At 56.3% G+C, this 4533-nt stretch overlaps 1 protein-coding gene across 1 annotated transcript in view; it reads left to right on the forward strand.

Annotated features, from left to right (window-relative positions):
• Positions 1–2685: 2685 nt before the first annotated feature.
• Positions 2686–4533, forward strand: part of CCDC92B (coiled-coil domain containing 92B) — a 27683-nt gene continuing 25835 nt past the window's right edge. Inside the window, exon 1 of the mRNA XM_017541618.2 lies at positions 2686–2925. The gene's annotated coding sequence lies outside the window, so the exon portion shown is untranslated. The remainder of the gene's footprint in view (positions 2926–4533) is intronic.

Raw genomic sequence — 4533 nt, forward strand, 5'->3', positions numbered from 1 at the left:
AAGGAAAAAAAAGAAAAGCCAGAATTCCAAGATTCATCCTAACACAGATCAAAGAGAAAAACATTTGAGACTTGGTCATAACAATTCTATCCATGTGCACTTTACCAGCCCCTTCACTTGTACCTTAAGACAGCCTCACAAGGATTCTGTTGGCAGAATAGCTGTTACTCTTCCCATCTTACTGAGAGAAAACTGGATCTCTGAGACACTGAGATTTGCCCAGGATTACCCAAGTAGTAAGTAACACAGCTGGGGCCAGAGGCCAGGTTGTCAGCCTCCTTCATACTATGTGCATTTGGAGATACAAAACAGGCCAGGCATGGTGGCTCACACCTGTAATCCCAGCACTTTGGGAGCCCAAGGCGGGTGCGTCACAAGGTCAGGAGTTTGAGACCAGCCTGACCAACATGGTGAAACACCATCTCTACTAAAAATAAAAAAACTAGCCGGGTGTGGTGGTACATGCCTATAATCCCAGCTATTTGGGAAGCTGAGGCAGAATTGCTTGAACCTGGGAAGCGGAGGTTGCAGTGAGCCGAGATGGCATCACTACACTCCAGCCTGGGCGAGAGTGAGACTCTGTCTAAAAACAATATCAACAAACATGCCTTTCATCATTCTTACCGAAATTGAGGGAATATGGATGGTTCGTCAGAACTCACACTGCTGCTGGAGATACTGATAAGCAAGTCCAGGGAGCACAGTCCAGGAATGCTCCCCTCTAGGATGGACAACAAGGGACAGGAAGCGTGATGAGGCTGGCCTTTCTGCTCCTCTCCCCAGAATTTCCTCACAGGGTGAAGAGGGGCCACTCAGTGCAGCTAGAAGCTAGAGTTCCTGCTGGGTGGGATTTGAGAGGCCTTTGAGCAAAATTCAAAGACCATGGTCTGTCAGGTCATTCCTGCAACTCTTTTTCTTTTCTTGTCTTGTCTTTTCTTTTCTTTTTTGAGATGGAGTCCCACTCTATCCCCCAGGCTGGAGTGCAGTGCCATGATCTTGGCTCACTGCAATCTCTGCCACCCGGGTCCAAGTGATTCTCCTGCCTCAGCCTCCCAAGTAGCTGGGATTACAGGCGCCTGCCACCGCGCCTGGCTAATGTTTGTATTCTTAGTAGAAACAGCGTTTCACCATCTTGGCCAGGCTGGTCTTGAACCCCTGACCTCGTGATTCACTTGCCTAGGCCTCCCAAAGTGCTGGGATTACAGGTGTGAGCCACCGTGTCCGGCAAGCTACAGCTTTTTATTTGTTGGCACCTGAGTCCAGTTAAGCTTTGGAAATTGGGGAAGAAAAGGACCCATAGAAAGGCAGGGTGCCATTGAAGTCTCCCAGGGCCTTTGTGGCAGGTGCCAGGTCTCCCTGTTCTGAAGGTAGAGGGCTTCTCTGGAAATCTGGCCTGGGAGGAAGGGCAAGGATCATTGGGTTAGCAATAGAGTGGGAAAAGCCAGGCAGCAGCCTGTTAGCCTGAATCCGCCCCAGTCCTCCAGGCAAGGGACAGGAATGAGTTACCCAGAGGAGTCTCTAAGCCAGCTGCCACTCACAATCCCACCTCATCCCTTGTCATGAGCACAGAGGCCTAACGAGCACTCAGCAGTGCTGTTCTGAGCACTTTACATGTAGGAATTCATTTAATCCTCACACAGTCCAAAGATCTTATGAGCTACATGCCATCATTATCCTCATTTACAGATGAGACCAAGACCCAGGGAAGAGGAAGATGTTAGGCTAGCCAGACACAGTGGGACTCCTGAAGCCTCCAGTGTGCGGTGAAAACGGATCAACAGCAATGCCTTGCACTCGTTCTGAACTTTGGAGTTTTTTTGTTTGTAACACAGCCTTGCTCTTGTTGCCCGGGCTGGAGTGCAGTGGATCTGAGCTCACTGCAACCTCCGCCTCCTCGATTCAAGTGATTCTCCTGCCTCAGCCTCCTCAGTAGCTGGGATTTCAGGCACCCACCATCACGCCCGGCTAATTTTTGTAGTTTTAGTAAAGACTGGGATTCACCATTTTGCCCAGGCTGGTCTTGAACTCCTGACTTCAGGTGATTCACCCGCCTCGGCCTCCCACAGTGCTGGGATTACAGGCGTGCGCCACCGCGCCCGGCCGAACTTTGGAGTTCATAAAGGATCTTCCCTTTGATCCTGGGACTCTCATAGAGGGTGAAATAGGGCGTCGTATCAACTGGGGCCCAGAGAGGTGATGTGACTCACCCAAAGCCACGCAGCTAGTGAGAGGTCTGGGGCGGCCTTGCCACCGCCTGGACACGGGACGGGTTCCCAGCCCACGGGTCAGATCGCGCTTCGCCGCAAGTCTTCCCTGCGCGGGCGCGGGCACGGCCTCTCCTTCCTACGCCAGGGCGGGAGGGGCGGAGCGGATCGCGGCCTGACGGCCCGGGCGCTGTCCGCGGTGCTGATCCCCCGCCGCGCCCCTGCTCTCCCGGGCACCAGCGGGCTCCCGAGGTCGCCGCCCTTCCAGCGCGCAGCCAAAGCCAGCTCCGCGAGCCTAGCGGCCCGCCGGGGGCCTCTGGTCCGGGTCCCGGGGCTCTCGGGGCTCCCGGGGTTCCCCCTCCCCCGGCCGCGCGCCGCCGGCCTCCCCCCCGCCCCGCCCACGGCCCCGCCCCGCCCGCCCCTGGTCCCTCCCCTCCCCCTTCATCTCTCCCGCCCCCCGCACCCCTCCAGCTCGTTCGCCAGTTCCGGTCACGTTGCTGGGTGTTTACGCCTCGAGCCCGCCCCGGCCCCCTTCGGCGCCCCCGAACCCCCGGAGCCCCTGCCCGACTGCCCCGCAGCCTCCCAGCAGCTGATGGCGCCGCAGCCAGGGCGGGCGCTGCGGAACCCCGGGCGCAGCTAGCGCGGGGGAAAAGAGCGCCGCCCCCACCCAGCCCGGCCCCGACCCCGGGCCCCGCCGGCCGGTGGCTCCCAGGTCCCGAAGGTGAGGAGGCCGGTCGGTGGGCGTGGGGGGTGTGGGCGCCGGTGCAGCCCCGGGGGGAGCAGCGCGGCCGGGCTCCAGCTCCCCGGGGAGGGCTGGCGCGGGGCTGGGCACCGCAGCGCGCGGGAGGCGGGCTGACTCGCGGCGGGCTGCTGGCAGAAGTTGTCCTCCACCGACCAGACCCGGGCCCTGCCTGGCGCTGCCGGGCGTCCAGAGAGGCCCGAGGTCGAGCCCCACAGCCTCCCACCACGTACACCTTTCTTTCTGCTGCCTTTGCCCTCCTCTCTGCTCCCTCTCTTCCCCGTGCTCCTTAGTCTCCACATGCCCCCCCCCCCCAGCCCTGCCTTCCCTGGGAGTCATATTGGAGGCATAATCAGGGCAGAACATGAAGCCTGAAGGGGGTGGGGGGCTCCAGCTTCCCCATACACCACATTCCCGTATGGTGACTGGATCCTCAGCTTTGCTAAGGTGTGGGGCTCCTGAGATCTTCAGTGGAGGGGGCAGCCAGAGTTGAGGGATAAGGGGGGGAGGGGCTCTGGAGTGGAGAGGACCACAAGATCCTGGGAGATGTGACACCAGCACTGGCCAAGCGGCCCTACCTGGCAGACAGAGTCCTAGTCATTTGTCAAAGGCTGAATCCTTGCTCTAGACTCAAATCCCCAGAAAAGCCAAGGACTTGGGATTGGGGAGCAGCATACTTATTTTTTAGCAGTGTATTTACTTGGCCTGGTGATTCCCAGCAAGACTCAATCCATTCTCCTGGTTTCAGCAACATTCATTGTGGGCCTGTTCCTTACAAGAGATTCCCAGAGACAAAGCCTTGCCCTCAGGAAGCATATGGCTTAGCACAGAAGCCAGGTGCGTGCAGGCACGCACACACACACACACACACACACACAGAACAAAAAGTGATAATATGACAGACTGTGGCGCTAGCCACCACCCAGATTCCAACAAACTGCATGGGGAACAAAGAGGCGGGAGAGAGTCTTTCCAGCTTGGTGGGGGATCCGGGATGGCTTCATGGTAAAGGTGACAGCAGAGCAAGGCCCTGAAGGATGGGTCAGGTTTCAAGAGGCAGAGACAGGGTGGACATGGTAAGTGAGGGGATGCCTGGCTACTGGGCTACTGGAAAAGGCTGTCATGAGAGCAGCAAGAGGTAGAATCCCAAAGAGGAGAAGACTAGCCTGCAAAGACAGACTGCTAAATGTAGGCTGATGTTCTCCTCTTTGGATTGTCTTGTGAGAGGCCATCAATGCCAGGATGATCGCCCAGTGGGGTGCTTCTAGTTGCCAGGCACTGTAGTTGTGTATATTGAGCAAACTCCTTTACCCTTCAGCCTGTCTCGTCATCCATAAAGTGGATACATTAATAGAATCTTCAGCGTGGGGTTGTTGCCAAGATAAGTGAGTTAATATATGTAAAATGCTAAGAACAGTACCAATTACTTATTATTATAAGTATTATTACCTATGCATTCATGCCATGTCCAAGAAAGGCTGCTTGCCTTCCTGCTCTCCTACTGCCCCAGGCCTCTGAGTCAGGCCAGGAACAGGAATAATGACTAAGAAAAATAAAGCTTATATTGATTCTTTTTTTTTTTTTTTTTTT

Source organism: Cebus imitator, unplaced genomic scaffold (genome assembly GCF_001604975.1).
Source record: "Cebus imitator isolate Cc_AM_T3 unplaced genomic scaffold, Cebus_imitator-1.0 Scaffold136, whole genome shotgun sequence".
In the NCBI taxonomy this organism is placed as follows: domain Eukaryota; kingdom Metazoa; phylum Chordata; class Mammalia; order Primates; family Cebidae; genus Cebus; species Cebus imitator.